Source organism: Scyliorhinus canicula, chromosome 31, assembly GCF_902713615.1.
Source record: "Scyliorhinus canicula chromosome 31, sScyCan1.1, whole genome shotgun sequence".
NCBI classification, from domain to species: domain Eukaryota; kingdom Metazoa; phylum Chordata; class Chondrichthyes; order Carcharhiniformes; family Scyliorhinidae; genus Scyliorhinus; species Scyliorhinus canicula.
Window position 1 is genome coordinate 11,400,097 of NC_052176.1, and position 17,504 is coordinate 11,417,600.

Sequence of the window (17,504 nt, forward strand, 5' to 3'; positions counted from 1 at the left end):
AACCCGGTAACACTGGACTGACGTGGACGAGGTTGGGTTTAAATGTTGCCCCACGAAGCTTACAAGTTCATCAAAAGTCTTGGTGTCCGGTGAGCTGGGTACATAAGGCTCCTAATCACCCCAATTGACGGCGGTCTGCAGGCGGTGAGCAAAATGACCACAGGGCACTCGTTTTCGGTGATGATATTTGCCCGGAAATAGTAACACATCCGCTGTGTGTACTGGTTCCAACGTTCGAGCGCAGCATCAACAACATCCAAACGTCCATACAGAGGCATGGCGTAGCAGGGGAAAAAATCCTTCCAACCTGTATCCAACAGAAATCCAGGGAAGTGGCTTCAGCAGTGTAGACAGCTAACCAATTTAAACTCGTCACCAGTTTTACGAGGGCCACGAAGAATCCAGCACGAGTTGAAGGATTTAAAGAAATAACATATATTTGTAATAACTTATATATATATATATACAGCAGCAGCAGTAACTCCCTTCCTGCTCACTCCTCTCTATCTGGTTCCAACCTGGCCAGCTCTATTTATGCAGGGAATCGGCTAATGATTTCTCCGCACTCCTATTTGGGCAGCTCATACTGGCTAAGGATTGTGGGATTGCCATTAGTCCTCAGCCAGTGGTAAGCAGGCAGGTTGTAACAGGCATAGATTACAAAAGCAGGCAGGTCATGTTGGAGGTATATTGAACTTTGGTGAGACCACAGCAGGAGTACTGTGTGCAATTCGGGTCCCCACATTATAAGAAGGTAATAACTGCACTGGGGGCGTGCAGAGGTCATTGCCCAGGATATTACTTGGAATGGAACACTTAAGTTATGAAGAGAGGTTGGATAAGCTTGGGTTGATATCGCTGGAGCAGAGAAGAATGAGTGGTGACCTAATTGAAGTGCACAAGATTATGAGTGGCATAGACAGGGTGGATAAGGAGCAGCTGTTCCCCTTAGTTGAAGGGTCATTCACGAAGGAACACATGTTCATGGTCTGAGGTTGGACATTTATTGGGATTTGAGGAGAAACCTTTTTACCAGAGGTTGTTGAAGGTCTGGAATGCACTGCCTGGGAGGGTGGGAGAGTCTGGGTTGCTCACATCCTTTAAAAAATACCTGGATGTACACTTGGGGCGTCATAACAATCAAGGATATGAGACAAATGCTGGCTAAAGGGACTTAGTAGGCAATTCAGGGATTTTCAAGCTTTGGTGCAGATCGATGGGCTGAATGGCATCTCCTGCACTGTAATAGTCTGAGATTCCGATTCTGTTAAAGATCAGATCTTGGGGGCATCGCTGCTGTATTCCCTGGAGTTGGTGGTCTCATTCTTCGAGCAAAACACATCCAGCGAGGCCGGGTTTCTCAATAAGAACAAATTGGAGATGTGGGATGTTAGAAACTGCTCAGCACTAATTCACTTTATTCATTGTTGTGCCCAGGAATAAACACGTGGACTGCAGCTGTCAATTAAAAACACAAATAGAATTCGCAAGTTTCTGGCCAGTAACTTCACAATGTCCATAAGAACATAAGAACTTAAGAACTAGGAGCAGGAGTAGGCCATCTGGCCCATCGAGCCTGCTCCGCCATTCAATGAGATCATGGCTGATCTTGTGTGGACTCAGCTCCACTTTCCGGCCCGAACACCATACCTCTTAATCCCTTTATTCTTCAAAAAACGATCTATCTTTACCTTAAAAACATTTAATGAAGGAGCCTCAACTGCTTCACTGGGCAAGGAATTCCATAGATTCACAAACCTTTGGGTGAAGAAGTTCCTCCTAAACTCAGTCCTAAATCTACTTCCCCTTATTTTGAGGCTATGTCCCCTAGTTCTGCTTTCACCCGCCAGTGGAAACAACCTGCCCGCATCTATCCTATTTTACATTACTCAAGTTCCTCAGCTGCATCAAATCTGGTCCACATAACATGTCACCATTACGTACAGCCAGTCTTTCTCATACCTCTTCTTTTCCAAGAGCTTTATACAAAAGAAAACATTTACAAATTATCGATGGGGAAAATGAGCACTTGTATTGAAGGTAGTTTACAGAAGGGGAAAACGTGTGTCCTTAAGGTAGTTAGAATAGGGAAATGAAAATAGGAATATGTGGAATGAAGGGGTGGGTTGTTCATGATTGCAGACTTCGATGAATTTTTATTACATGTCTCAGTTTATGAAAATAGCTCCGATAGATCGGATTTGACGAGGTCAGACAAATCCTTTGGAAAACCGCCAAGACAGTGGAGTGTGTGCAGTGGAGATTGACTGGAATGGTATCAATGATGAGGGATACCTTGTGTGAGTGGAATAACATATTGTAGATATACATGTTATAACAGAGAATGTCAATGGGAGATTTAATAGATATTTACATTCATCCCATGGCATTATTTTCTGATACCCATCAAACAATATTTTCCCATTGATGCGTTGTTCAATATTCAATGAACAGATTCAATATAATCTGCAGGATTCTGCTTTTTTCCCAATTTAATTGGTGGGGAAATGTTTCACACTGGTCCATTCCAGACAGTCCCTGACCTGATGTGACAGAAATTTATTTTGCTTCCAGAAACTGCATTTCCAACATTGCTCACCTGGCTGCACATTCAGAACCTTCTGACCAACTTTTCATAGATGGAAAAAGCCTCTGAGACTGTTCAGAAACTCAGAGAGGTGACAAGGTGAGTGAGAGGTTAAGGTGATGGACTGTTAATCCATTGGGATTTTCACACGGGGATTCCAATCACATCCTGTTGCTAGTTTATGGAGATTTTTAATCAATTGCTTCTTGCTATTTGGATATATTTTGCCTGAAATCCTGTGGTTATCAATATCACATTGGAGTTTGCAGATTTGCTCAGACTTTAACAAAATTGAGATTGGCTATTACAGTCCTTCACCCAAATAGAACATAGAACAGTACAGCACAGAACAGGCCCTTCAGCCCTCAATGTCGTGCCGAGCCATGATCACCCTACTGAAACCCACGTATCCACCCTATACCCGTAACCCAACAACCCCCCCCCCCCTTAACCTTACTTTTATTAGGACACTACGAACAATTTAGCATGGCCAATCCACCTAACCCGCACATCTTTGGACTGTGGGAGGAAACCGGAGCACCCGGAGGAAACCCACGCACACAGGGGGAGGACGTGCAGATTCCACACAGACAGTGACCCAGCCGGGAATCGAACCTGGGACCCTGGAGCTGTGAAGCATTTATGCTAACCACCATGCTACCCTGCTGCCCCTATGTTACTGGTATGATGATTAAATGGCAGAGCAGATATGAAGAAAAATGAAATGAAAAGAAAATTGCTTATTGTCACGAGTAGGCTTCAAATGAAGTTACTGTGAAAAGCCCCTAGGAGCCACATTCCGGCGCCTGTCCGGGGAGGCTGGTACAGGAATTGAACCGTGCTGCTGGCCTGCTTTAAAAGCCAGCGATTTATCCCAGTGAGCTAAACCAGCCCAGTTTACTCATTTTCCTATATTCCAATCTTCCTAATCCTGGAGTGAATAGGTTGTCAAATTCATTTTTTAAAATAAATTTAGAGTACCCAATTATTTTCTTGTTAATTATGGGGCAATTTAGCGTGGCCAATCTACCTAACCCACACATTTTTGGATTGTGGGGATGAAACCCACGCAGACATGGGGAGAATGTGCAAACTCCACACGGACAGTGACCCAGAGCTGGGATTCGAACCCGGGTCCTCGGCACTATACGCAGCAGTGCTAAATACTGAGCCAAATGCCGCCCCAAAATTCTCTCCCAGTCTGTACATGTTGCCTTTTGTTAAATCCTCCACCCCCTCTTCAGAAAGAAAAAATAAATCTGGGGGGGAGCTGAAACGAGGTGTTATCTTTTTGTGGAGACCATTATTCTCCCTATTGACAATTTCCAATCCTGAACAAGAATTCCACACAACTCAGCTCCCAGTAAATGCTGAGGATAATTACAATATCCTTTCCAAGCTGCAATTCCTGGATAAATATCAGCCGGTGCTCGAGTAAAACCCTATTGCTCGTGTGTCTTCAGCACAGCACCATGGGATCACTTACAACAGAACGAGAGGGTGGACGGGGCCTCGGTTTAACATCTCCATCAGTGCTGACCTGGATTGTCAGCCTTCCATATTACACACATTCTGCAGTGGGATTTGAAGACACACTTTGTGTTTCAAAGGCGAGAGCGACCAGAGCAGCCCCAGTGAAAGTGTTTAAGAAATCGTCCAATCCACAGCTACATGATTGGGGCGATTATGAGGTCATCTCCTGGCAGGTCACGTGACAGCTGGAGCCACAAGGCATCACAGCCAGATTCAAACCCCAAATCCTGTCACAGTCACTTTTCAAATAAAGCTGTCGGCTGCTTAAAGACACAGCAGTTAAACTTCCTGCTTGACCATGAGGAGAACTAGGGAGATATATAGAAAACTAAATCCTAAAACAAAATAGTTCAAACACCATTGAGATTGAAATGCTGCGAGGAAAAGCCGGGTTATTATTGAGAACTCTGCTGAGAGAACTTCATTGGACAGCAGAGAAATCAGGTGAAAAATCCGAATAAATAGACACCAGAGAACATGTCACCGTGAAAACTGCATCAACTCTTGTGCAGATCAATGAGTAAAAGCTGAGAGCTCCGCACATCATCAGTCCATCAAGTAGACACATTGTCTGGATAAAGCATTCTGTTTCCAACAGGGTTTATTGAACTGAGTGGAATAGACACATCATTACAGAACAGGTAAGTAATCACTGCATTTTTATTTGTTGTTAAGGCAATGAACTCAAGACAAGATTTATGGTGAAAATAAGTTGATAATTCTAAAACAAACTTTACTTTGGGTGCATGAAATGCAACATTTAAATTACAAACAATGACTGGAGTGACCTGTGAGCTCAAACACAGAGAGAGTGAATAGCAGAGTGAAGAGTTTAAAATGTGGATTTGTTGAGAGTGCGGAATAGGTGCAGAGGGGGAAGGAGCTGCTGTGTAATTTAAACTGAGGGACAACAGCAAAAGTACAAGAGACACGTAGCGAACACTCTAAATAATGAGAACTTTAATTAAATAGACAGCTCAGCTCAGTGAAATGTTGGGAGAGCAGACAGCCGTTGTTTACACATCCTGCACTCTGTGGGAACTCCAAAGCAGAATGATGCTCAATGTCTGATTCACAATACTTTAGGGAACAAAGTAGAATACAGAAAGTGCAGAGAGAGCTGAAAAGGGAAATGAGATCAGCAGACAGAGAGCATGAGAAAAGATTCACAACCAATTCAAAAACAGGCAGATATTCACCAACATAGAGAGAGTCAATGAGAGGGTGGCTGATGAGGAGATGCTGTGGAGATCGAGGACATGGCTGAGGTACTAACTGATTACATTGCATCTGTCATCACAAAACAAGTAGATGCTGCTAATGTCACAGTGAAGGAGGAGTTGGTGGAGTATTGGACAGGATGGAAATAGATAAAGAGGAGGCAATGACAAGGTTGGCAGGGCTCACAGTAGAAAATCACCCAATCCAGACGGGATACTCCTGGATTACTGAGGGAAAGAAGGGTGGAAATAGCAGAGATTCCAACCACTATCTTTCAATCCTCCTGGGATATGGGAGTGAAGTCCGAGAACTGCAGGTTGTTGATGTGACATCTGTGTTTAAAATGGAGAGGTATAAACCCTGTAACTAGAGCAGTTAGTCTAATGCTGGTGGGGGGGGGGGGGGGGGGGGGGGGGGAGAATGTTTAGAGAGAATAATCTGGAAGAAAATTCATTGTCACTTGGTGGAACGTGGATTGATAAATGGAAACCAGGATAGATTGGTGAATGAAAAATTGAAATACTTAATCATAGAATTTACAGTGCAGAAGGAGGCCATTCAGCCCATCAAGTCTGCACCTGCTCTTGGAAAGAGCACCCTACCCAAGGTTCACACCTCCACCCTATCCCCATAACCCAGCAACCCCACCCAACACTAAGGTCAATTTTGGACACTAAGGGCAATCTAGCATGGCCAATCCACCTAACTTGCACATCTTTGGACTGTGGGAGGAAACCGGAGCACCTGGAGCAAACCCAGGCACACATGGGGAGAATGTGAAGACTCTGCAGAGTGACCCAAGCCGGGAATCGAACCTGGGACCCTGGAGCTGTGCACCAATTGTGCTTTCCACAATGCTACCGTGCTGCCCCTAATGAAGTTCAATGATGAAGTTTCAGAGAACATTGAGCCGGGTGTCAGGTTCATGGTGTCTAGACTTCCAAAGGGGTTTGAAAAAGTCCCACATAATAGATTTGTTAGTAGCATTCCAGCAGATGGGGTTAAAGGGGCAGTGATAGCACGGATACAAAATTGGAAAAGTGGCAGAAAGGATAAAGTAGTGGTGAGCGGTTGTTTTTCAGAGGGAGGGATTTATACAGAACCAATCAGTTCAGCCGGCAGTTCTAGTCCCATTCCCAGAGCTTTATAGATTTTAATAACTTCCAGCCCATATCCAGTTTGCTGATGACACTGAGTTAGGTGACATGGTTAGTAGTGTAGGTGGGTGCAGCAAGTTTCAAATGGTCATTGACAGATTCAGTCAGTGAACAGAACTGTGGCCGATGGTGTACATCACGGGGAAGTGTGAGGTCATCCAGCTTGGAGCAAAGACAGATCAGAGAATTCCCCAAATAGTCAGAAACTTGGGACTGTGGAGGAGCAGAGAGTGAGAGCTGAGTGAGACCTGGCGGGTGGATAGAGAACAGCAGCAGAGCAGCCTGAGAGCAGCAGTGAGAGAGAGAACGAGAGTGACAGGAGAGTGAGAGCGGCAGTGAGAGAGAGAACGAGAGTGACAGCAGAGAGTGAGAGCTGAGTGAGACTGGCGGGTGGATAGATAGCAGCAGCAGAGCCTGCCGAGAACAGCAGTGAGAGAGAGAACGAGAGTGACAGCAGAGTGAGAGCGGCAGTGAGAGAGAGAACGAGAGTGAGAGCAGAGTGAGATCGGCAGTGAGAGAGAGAACAAGAGTGACAGCAGAGTGAGAACGGCAGTGAGAGAGAGAACGAGAGTGAGAGCAGAGTGAGAGCAGCAGTGAGAGAGAGAACAAGAGTGACAGGAGTTAGAGCGGCAGTGAGAGAGAGAACAAGAGTGACAGCAGAGTGAGAGCGGCAGTGAGAGTGAGAACAAAAGTGACAGCAGAGTGAGAGCGGCAGCAAGAGAGAGAACGAGAGTGACAGCAGAGAGTGAGAGCTGAGTGAGACTGGCGGGTGGAAAGAGAGCAGCAGAGCAGCCTGAGAGCGGCAGTGAGAGAGAGAACGAGAGTGACAGCAGAGTGAGAGCGGCAGTCAGAGAGCGAACGAGTGTGACAGCAGAGTGAGAGTGGCAGTGAGAGAGAGAACGAGTGTGACAGCAGAGTGAGAGCGGCAGTGAGAGAGAGAACGAGAGTGACAGCAGAGTGAGAGCGGCAGAGAGAGAGAGAACGAGAGTGACAGCAGAGTGAGAGCGGCAGTAGAGCAGTGAGAGAGAGAACGAGACAGCAGAGGGAGAGCGGCAGTGAGAGAGAGAACGAGAGTGACAGCAGAGTGAGAGCGGCAGTGAGAGAGAGAACGAGAGTGACAGCAGAGTGAGAGTGGCAGTGAGAGAGAGAACGAGAGTGACAGCAGAGTGAGAGCGGCAGTGAGAGAGAGAACGAGAGTGACAGCAGAGTGAGAGCAGCAGTGAGAGAGAGAACGAGAGTGAAAGCAGAGTGAGAGCGGCAGTGAGAGAGAGAACGAGAGTGACAGCAGAGTGAGAGCGGCAGTGAGAGAGAGAACGAGAGTGACAGCAGAGTGAGAGCGGCAACGAGAGAGAGAACGAGAGTGAGAGCAGAGTGAGAGCGGCAGTGAGAGAGAGAACGAGAGTGACAGCAGAGTGAGCGGCAGTGAGAGAGAGAACAAGAGTGACAGCAGAGTGAGAGCGGCAGTGGGAGAGAGAACGAGAGTGACAGCAGAGTGAGAGCGGCAGTGAGAGAGAGAACGAGAGTGACCGAGCGGAGAGCGGCAGCGAGAGAGGGAACGAGAGTGACAGCAGAGTGAGAGCGGCAGTGAGAGAGAGAACGAGAGCGACAGCAGAGTGAGAGCGGCAGCGAGAGAGGGAACGAGAGTGACAGCAGAGTGAGAGAGGCAGTGAGAGAGAGAACGAGAGTGACAGCAGAGTGAGAGCGGCAGTGAGAGAGAAAACGAGTGTGACAGCAGAGTGACAGCCGCAGGGTGAGAGAGAACGAGAGTGACAGCAGAGTGAGAGCAGCGGGAGAATAAAGAGCAGTGGGGGAGGGGTTGAAGCCAACCGGACATGTTTAAAATAAATACTCAAAAAGCATGATATCACAGGAAAGTGTCAGCGTAATCAGAGCATCAGGTCTACAGGCATTAAATAAATTGAATAGTTTTAACAAGGTACTAATTAGATTCTAAAAGAGGGAATAGGTTTTTTTAGACCATGGATGGTCAGCTGAGACCTGCTGCTTGCAGTTCCTGTCCCATGTGGTAACCTCTCGACCACTTCAGGTGTCTTGGGGACCAAATGTGTAGGAAGTGTCTCCAGCTGCTGGAGCTCAAGTTTAGAATTTCCGAGCTTGAGGGGCAGCTGGAACCACTGCGGAGCATCCGGGAGGATCAGACATTCCTGGATCCTATGTCGCAGGAGGTGAAGATCCCAAAGACAAATAGAGAGTACCCTGAAGGAACTATGGAGCGAGTTAAAACGCAGAGCCTTGAGAGGGTTAATCTCTGGATTACTGTCAGTGCCACGTGCTAAAGAGAGTAGAAATGTGGAGAACAGGAGCATCAATACATGGCTTGAGCCTGCACAGAGGGAGGGATTCATATTAATGGGACATTGGAACCAGTTATGGGCCAGGAAGCAGCTATTCACTCTCTGTCTATCTGCCTGATCGGGAGGGTCACGTGTGGGTCAGGAGGGTTTGAGCTAAACTGGTAGGGGGATGAGTACCAGTGCGGAGAAGTAGAAAAGAAGAATACGTGGAGAAGAAAGTAGAACCGTATTAGACAGGAGTTGATGAAGAAGGAATCTAAGAGGAATACATGGACAGGTTTAGAATGTGTGTTTGTAATCAGACAAAGTGTGGTAAATAAGATTGGTGAGCGAGAGGCACAAATATCCAGGTGAGAATATGATGTAGTGACAATGATGAAATTGTGGTTTAAAATGGTGAGGATTGGGTGTTTAATGTTCAAAGATACAAAAAGATCAGAAAAGATAGTGAAGAAAAAAAGGATGGTGTGATGAGAGAGCGATAGAGGAATAAATCTAGGGAAATCACAAAGATGTTTAAGAACAAGAGAGTGGCGAGATCCAGATTTCTGAAATGTGTTCAGAAGAATTTGGTTGACCAAAATGTTCTCGGTCGAGCTCGGAAGGAGGCATTGCTGGATCTGGTGCTGGGGAATGAGGTGGGCCAATTCTGTACCTGTCAGTCTCTATTAGTGCAAGTGTGGAATTAACTCTGTCTCAATCTCGGTTACTGTGTGTGAGTGCACAATAACTCTTTCAGTCTCTGTGCCTGTGTTTCAGAGCAGAATCATTGCTCTGTCCAATTTGTTAGTGCGTGTGAGAGTGGAATTAACTGTAAGTCTTTGATACTGCATATGAGTGAAGCACTAACTCAATCTGGGTCTCTGCTGGTGTAATGAAATGTCGAATTCAATCTCTGACAATATGTTATTTTATGTGAGTCTGATATTAACCCTCTATCATTTATTACTATATCTTCTATCTGCTATCTTCATTACTGTATTTCAGTGCGGCATTAACACTGTGTCAAACTCTGTTACTGTGTGTGAGTGAAATTCACTCCCTACCAGTCAATCTATAATATTGTGTGTAATTAACTCGCTGTCTGTCAGTCTCTGTTTCTGTGTGTGTGTGGAATTCACTCTCTCTCTGTCAATCTATAATAATGTGTGTAATAAACTCGCTGTCTGTCAGTCTCTGTTCCTGTCTGCAAGTAGGTCAATGTCAGGGTCACTGCCACAGGGATCAGTGCTGGATTCTCAGTTAATTACAATCAATATTAATGACTCAACTGAAGGGACTGACTATCCCCAAAGTTTCAGACAATTCACAGATTAGTGGGAAAGTAGGTTGTGAGGAGGACAACGAGTCTGCAAGGGGATATCGATAGGTTACTGAATGGACACTAATGTGGCAGATGGGATAAAATGTGGGAAATGTGAGGTCTTCCAAGTTGTTGGGAAGAACAGGGAAAGAGAATATTAATTACAGGGAGAGAGGTGGCAGAATGTTGCAATACAGAGGAACCTGGCTGTCCTTGTACATGAATCACAACACGTTAATGTGCAGGAACAGGAAGTAATTAGGAAGACAAATGGAATCTTGTCCTTTGTTCCAAGGAATTTGGGTATAAAAATAGGGAGGTCTTGCTGAATCCACAGGGAATGACTGAGATTACAGCAAGTATCCTGTGTAACATTTTGTCTCTTTCGTTTAGGAGGGATGAGGTATTGTCTTTTGCGGAAAGTTGAAGCAAACTCGGCTGATCCTCATTGGAGTTGTGAAGAACGAGAGATGATCTTATTGAAATGTAAGATTCTGAAGGCGTTTGACAGGGTAGATGTTGAGAGGAATGTTTCCATTTGTGGGGAAACAGAACTAGAGACAGTTTAAAAATAAAGCGTCTCCCATTTAAGATGCCGATCATTGTGTCACAGAATTGCTACGACACAGGAGGAGGCCATTTGGCCCATCATGTCTGCACCAGCGAAAATCTCACTGAAACTGATCCAATTCAGCTGACAGCTTGGGGTTTGTCATTTGAAAGGTTTAAGAGGAATAAACTGCGATGGCCGGGAATTGAAGCCAGGTCAACTGCTTGGAAGGCAGCAATGCTCATTGCTGTCACATAAATTGTTCATAATACATTTTTAGAGAATTTGCTGAAGGCCATTCAGCCCTTTGAACCTGCCCCACAATTAATCATATCCAATGTGGGGATTGAACCCATAATTGTGAGAAGGGTCTGAACCTCCACTAACTGAGCTAGCTGAGGTAAAGATAAATTCATTTTCTGAAAGTGTCCTTAATCATTGTAATTCCCTCCCCACGAGATTCTAGCCTGGGTTGGACAGAGTTTTGATCTACAAGTGAGTCAAGGGTTATGGGCCGAGGCAGGAAAGAGGAGTTGAGGCAATAATCAGACCAGCAATGAGCTTATTGAATGGCGGAGCAGAGCTAATGGGCTGAATGGCCTTCCCCTGCTCCTAGTCCTTATGTTCTGATTTCCGTCAGTGTGGAGCTGGCTCTCTGTCTGTCAGTCTGTGTTACAGTGTGGAATTAACTCAGTCTGATACTGCATGTGTGTGGAGTATATTCTCTGTCCATCACTTTTGTATGTGAGTGTGCAATGTCTCTGTTACTGTACAGGAAACAGTTAATCACCTTTTAGCAGAAATATTTGGGCCCTATTGGACTCAACTGTGCTCATGGTTAAACCCATCAGCTTTTCCTCCATCTACACTCCAGTTCAAAGTCAGACAACAAGAACATACCTCCAAAGAAAGTGAGGGACCGACTTCCACATCCAACATCCACACTGATTCAAAAGTGTTCTTCATTTGCCTCTTTCTGTTCAGGTTCTCAGCAACACCTTCAATAATTCACAGTACAATCATGTGGACTCTGGAAATCTGAAACAAGGTGATCATTCTGGAGCAACACAACCGGTCAGGCAGCGTCTGTGGAGAGAGAAACAGAGTTCATGTTTCAGCTCAATGAGGATCAGCCTGGAATAAAACTCTTCCTGATATCTGCTAATGGTGGCCGCAGTTCCTCCAATTCTGTGCCCCCAGAAAGCGCTTTATCCAATACGCTGAGTTGCGCAGGCACTGGGAGTGGGAATGTTCCCCATGGCAGCCCCACGTGGGGAAATCTGTGTATGAACTTTCCCCACTGCCATTTGTGAGCATGGGATTCACTCTCTATCTGTCAATATATAATAATGTCTGTAACTAACTCTGCCTGGCAGTCTCTGTTCTTAAATGTCTGTGTGGAATTTGCTCGATCGGCCAATCTATAATAATCTAGCCATGATGTGGAGATGCCGGCGTTGGACTGGGTTGGCACAGTAAGAAGTCTTACAACACCAGGTTAAAGTCCAACAGGTTTGTTTGGAATCACTAGCTTTCGGAGCGCTGCTCAGAGCACTCACCTCAGCAGGGACCAGCTGCTCAGAGCACTCACCTGAGCAGGGACCAGCTGCTCAGAGCACTCACCTGAGCAGGGACCAGCTGCTCAGAGCACTCACCTGAGCAGGTACCAGCTGCCCCGAGCACTCACCTGAGCAGGGACCAGCTGCTCAGAGCACTCACCTGAGCAGGGACCAGCTGCTCAGAGCACTCACCTGAGTAGGGACCAGCTGCCCCGAGCACTAACCCGAGCAGGGACCAGCTGCTCAGAGCACTCACCTGAGCCGGGACCAGCTGCACAGAGCACTCACCTCAGCAGGGACCAGCTGCTCAGAGACCTCACCTGAGCAGGGACCAGCTGCTCAGAGCACTCACCTGAGCAGGGACCAGCTGCTCAGAGCACTCACCTGAGCAGGGAACAGCTGCTCAGAGACCTCACCTGAGCAGGGACCAGCTGCTCAGAGCACTCACCTGAGCAGGGAACAGCTGCCCGGAGCACTCACCTGAGCAGGGACCAGCTGCTCAGAGCACTCACCTGAGCAGGGACCAGCTGCTCAGAGCACTCACCTGAGAAGGTATTTGCTGCTCCAAAAGCTAGTGATTTGAAACAAACCTGTTGAACTTTAACCTGGTGTTGAAAGACTTCTTACGATAATAATGTATGTAACTAACTCACTGTCTGTCAGTCTCTATTGCTGTATGTGAGTGTAGAATTCAGTCATTATCTCTTAATCTATAATAATATGGTTAACTAACTGTCAGTCTTGGCTACTGTATGTGAACAAGAACAAAGAAAATTACAGCACAGGAACAGGCCCTTCGGCCCTCCCAGCCTGTGCCGATCCAGATCCTTTATCTAAACCTGTCTCCTATTTTCCAAGGTCTACTTCCCTCTGTTGCCGCCCATTCATATACCTGTCGAGATGACTCGAGATGTTATCGTGTCTGCTTCTACCACCTCCGCTGGTAAAGCGTTCCAGGCACCCACCACCCTCTGCGTAAAAAACGTTCCACGCACATCTCCCTTAAACTTTCCCCCTCTCACCTTGAAATCGTGACCCCTTGCGGGCATGAAATTCACTCTCAGTTGTCAATTTATAATAATCATAGAATCCTTCCAATGGAGAATAAAGCCATTTGGCCCATCAAGTCATTACCAATCACCCGAAAGAGCACTCTTCCTTGGCCCATTCCTTCCCTACCCCATAACTCCACATAACCTGCACATCCCTGGATATTGTGGGGCAATTTAGCATGGCCAATCCACCTATCTTTGGACTGTGGCAGGAAACCGGTGCACCCAGAGGAAATCCATGCAGACAAGGGGAAATTGTGCAAACTCCACACAGGCAGTCACCCAAGATCGGAATCAAAACTGTGTCCTTGACGCTGTGAAGCGCTGTGCTAACCACTGTGCCACCATGCTGCAAACAGTATGTGTAATTAATTCACTGTCGAACGATCTCTGTTATAGTACATGATTGTGTAATTCACTCTTTGTTTATGAATCATTAATTTGTGTGAAATTTACTATCTGTCCATCAATCTCTGTTACTGCACAGGAGTGTAGAATTTAGTCTCTATCTGTCAATTTATAAAAATTTGTGTAATTAACTCTCTGTCTGTTTCTGTTCCTGTATGTGTGTGGAATTCACTCTCTATTTGTCAATCTATAATAATGTGCGTAATGAACTCTCTGTCCATCAGTCCCTGTTAATGTATGTGAGTGGAATTCAGTCTCCATCTGTGAATATGTAATAATGTTTGTTATTACCACTCAGTATGTCAGTCTCTGCTCCTGTCTGAAGGTGGAATTCTGTCGATCTGTAATCATGTGTTACAATTCAATCACTGTCATAATCAGTGTGGAAGTTAGTCACTGTTAATCTTCAACAATGTATGGAATTAATTTTCTGTTACTGCATGTATCTGGAGTAGATTCTCTGTCCATCATTTATTGTATGTGAGTGTGCAATGTCTCTGTCACTGTACAGGGAACAGTTAATTTTGTTTTATCAGAAATGTTTGGGCCCTATTGGTCTCAAATGTACCCAGGGTTAAACCACCAGCTTCTCCTCCATCGACACTCCAGTTCAAAGTCAGACAACAAGAACATACCTCCAAAGAAAGTGAGGGACCGACTTCCACATCCAACATCCACCCTGATTCAAAAGGGTTCTTCATTCGTCTCTTTCTGTTCTCAGTTTCTTAGCCACACCTTCAATAATTCACAGTAAAATCATGTGCACACTGGAAATCTGAAACAAGGTGATCACTCTGGAACTACACAACTGTTCAGGCAGCGTCTGTGGAGAGAGAAACAGAGTTGATGTTTCAGCTCACTGAGAAACAGCCTGGAATAAAAGCAGAAACCATTGGACGTTTGAAATCTGAAATAAGCAGAGAAAAGGCTGGAAAAGAAACCTGAGTAGATTGAGCAGCCTGTGTGTGGAAAGATAAAGAGAGTTAGTGTTTCAGCTCTGTGAGCTCTGATCTGAAGTGAGAAAAGTTTCAGATGTAATAGGTTTGAAAGAAGGGCCGAGTGGGCCAAGGACAAAAGGAAGGTGTGTGATGGTGTGGAAGAGAGGAGAGAGTGAGTGAGAGAAAAGTGAGTTATCCAGGGCCAAAGGGAATGGAGATGGAGAAAGAACAGAAAGAAAAGCTGAGTCTGGAGCAGGTGAGCTGCGAAGTGAAATCAATGCAATGAAAGAAAAGGAAAGAAAGTGGAGGAGAGTTTGCGCTGTGAAATGGTTCAGCTCAATGTTTCTCTCAGTCGCCTTCAGTCTGCAATAAGCATCCGCTTCATGGAGCCTCTGCCCCGACTCCCTGGCCGCACATCCGCCGGAAACGGCAGCTCTGACCCGGCCTCTGAGACTCAGTGCTACTGCGGCTGCGCACGGCCCTGCTCAGCTTCCAGGAGCCGCACCGCGCATGCTCCGCCCATACTGGCGGGTTTCCGGGGCGGGGCTCTACCTTGCGCCTGCGCAGTGCGAACAATCTGAATGAAATAGCCCTGATTCTACCCCGCGCGGCATTCTGGGTCATTCTGTTCACCATTTTAGGGAATAGTGTCGCAGGTGGGGTTATGTTTCAACTTGCCATATCTGTCCTAACTATTTCGTCCCGAATCAATGAAACTCCTGTTCCTGACCTGAACCTCACGAACCTCATGAAAATATCTTCCTTTCTGTATTTGTTGAATTATTTTGAAATTTATTATCGTAATAATAATTAGTAATAACAATAAATATTACTAAGAAATTAATAATTAATAAATTTACAATCGATGTTAATAATAAAATATAATAATAATATTAGTCTGAGTCTGAACTATTTCAAACTGCATTTTCAGGATCACAACAACTCGCTGTCTGTGTAAAGAATAAATGTTTCCTCATAGCAATTATTTTTAGCCAATCATGATAAATCTATCTCCTCATGTCGTCACAGGAACAGTTTATGCCCATTTAATATTTTTAAACTGTTCATGGTTTTCACCTCGATCAAACCTCCTCTTAACCTTAGTGCAAATGCGGAATACCAGGAATGCTTGAACAATGAATTAAAATTCCAAAAACTCTGAGTACACAACAAGCCAGCACCTGTGAACACATACAGAGTTAATGTTTTATGATTCAGCTCAAAGTCTGCCAAGCGTTATTTGTCGAGAAAGCTATAATTAGGGGAACTGATAGCATCCTTTGGAAATAGGACCTAAAGTGCCGCATGGTATGTTATCTGCCCCGTGCTAGGGTGAGGGACATCTCTAACCAGCTCAAAGCATATTGGATGGGAGAGAGAGGATCCAGTTGTTGTGGTCCACTTTGGGGAAAGAGAACCTGTTTGGGGATTATCAGGAACGAGGAACAAAGTTAAAGAGCAGGTCCTCAAGATTTCTCATCTCTGGATTACAACCCTTTGCAAATTGGCAAAGGGATGAGAATATTCGGAGTAAACACGTGGCTAAAGGAGTGGTGGAGGAATAAGGGTTCCATTTCATGGGGCACTGGCATCAGTGTTCAGACACGAGGGATGTGTACCGTTGGAATAGTCTCCACCAGAATCAAAGTGGAATCAGTGTTCTGGCGGAAAGGATAAAGTAATAAAAGCACCTAGGAAGCCTGATGAATCACACCTGAAGTGACGGCCCTTGTGTTCATACCAGCCATGTTCAACATTAACGTTATTTTTTTTTTTTAACAGTACAGCACAGAACAGGCCCTTCGGCCCTCGATGTTGTGCCGAGCAATGATCACCCTACTTAAACCCACGTAACCCGTATACCCGTAACCCAACAATCCCCCCATTAACCTTACACTACGGGCAATTTAGCATGGCCAATCCACCTAACCCGCACATCTTTGGACTGTGGGAGGAAACCGGAGCACCCGGAGGAAACCCACGCACACACGGGTGTGCAGACTCCACACAGACAGTGATCCAGCCTGGAATCGAACCTGGGACCCTGGAGCTGTGAAGCATTGATGCTAACCACCATATAAGGTGTTTATATGTCAGGTGCTTATATATAAGGTGCTTACATGTCAGGTGAGCTTTGTAATACACTTTGTAGTTTCTAAGGCCTGGCCCATAACAAAGGGAAGGTTAACACTCCAAGAGGTATAATGGTTAATGGGAACCAAAGTTGCAGATCGGAATGTTGGGGCTGAGTGTTATCAGAGATAAATAAAGCAGGTAATGACGTGTGAAAAGTGTAGTGCACAAGATAATCCTGCAAGGGAAAGACAAATCAGTAGACATATTTTGAAACCTTCTCCCTATATGCACGCAGTTTTCGTAATATTATCAATGAGCTGACAACACAAATACAGACAAATAGGTATGATGTGGTGGGGATTACTGAAACATGGTTGCAGGGGATCAGAACTGGACGAATAATGTCCAATGTCCAGTATTCCGATAGGATAGACAGGACAGAACAGGAGGTGGGGTTGTTTTATTGCTTCAAGGTGACATCCAGGTTGTATTAAGAAATGATATTGGCACTAAGGGCCAAAAGGTTGAATCGATCTGGGTGGTAATAAAAAAGCAAGGGCAAAAACTTGTTTTTAACGGCGCCCGAGCAATCTTCCAAAGTGAGAGGTAGTATAAACCAAAATATAATGAGTGCTTGTGAGGACACAGCCGTAATCATGGGTGATTTTAATATGCATATTGACTGGATTAATCAAGTTGGCAAGGGTAGCCTCTAGGAAATGTTATAGAGTGTACAAGGGATTGTTTCTGAGAGCAATATGATATGGGACTGTAGGATGGGATTCCGATCACCATCCACACTAGA

At 45.4% G+C, this 17,504-nt stretch overlaps 1 long non-coding RNA gene across 4 annotated transcripts; it reads right to left on the minus strand.

The window, feature by feature from the left end:
* Window positions 1-288: 288 nt before the first annotated feature.
* LOC119958922 lies at window positions 289-15,087 on the minus strand. Of its 4 annotated transcripts, none has more exons than XR_005459082.1 (3): window positions 14,321-15,087; window positions 11,567-11,752; window positions 289-307 (listed from the first exon to the last, which is right to left on the minus strand). It is a non-coding gene; the product is annotated as an uncharacterized LOC119958922 (long non-coding RNA). The 4 variants fall into 4 exon arrangements; XR_005459081.1 differs by lacking the exon at window positions 289-307 and adding an exon at window positions 1,141-1,458; XR_005459083.1 differs by lacking the exon at window positions 289-307 and adding an exon at window positions 4,770-5,673.
* Window positions 15,088-17,504: the final 2,417 nt, after the last annotated feature.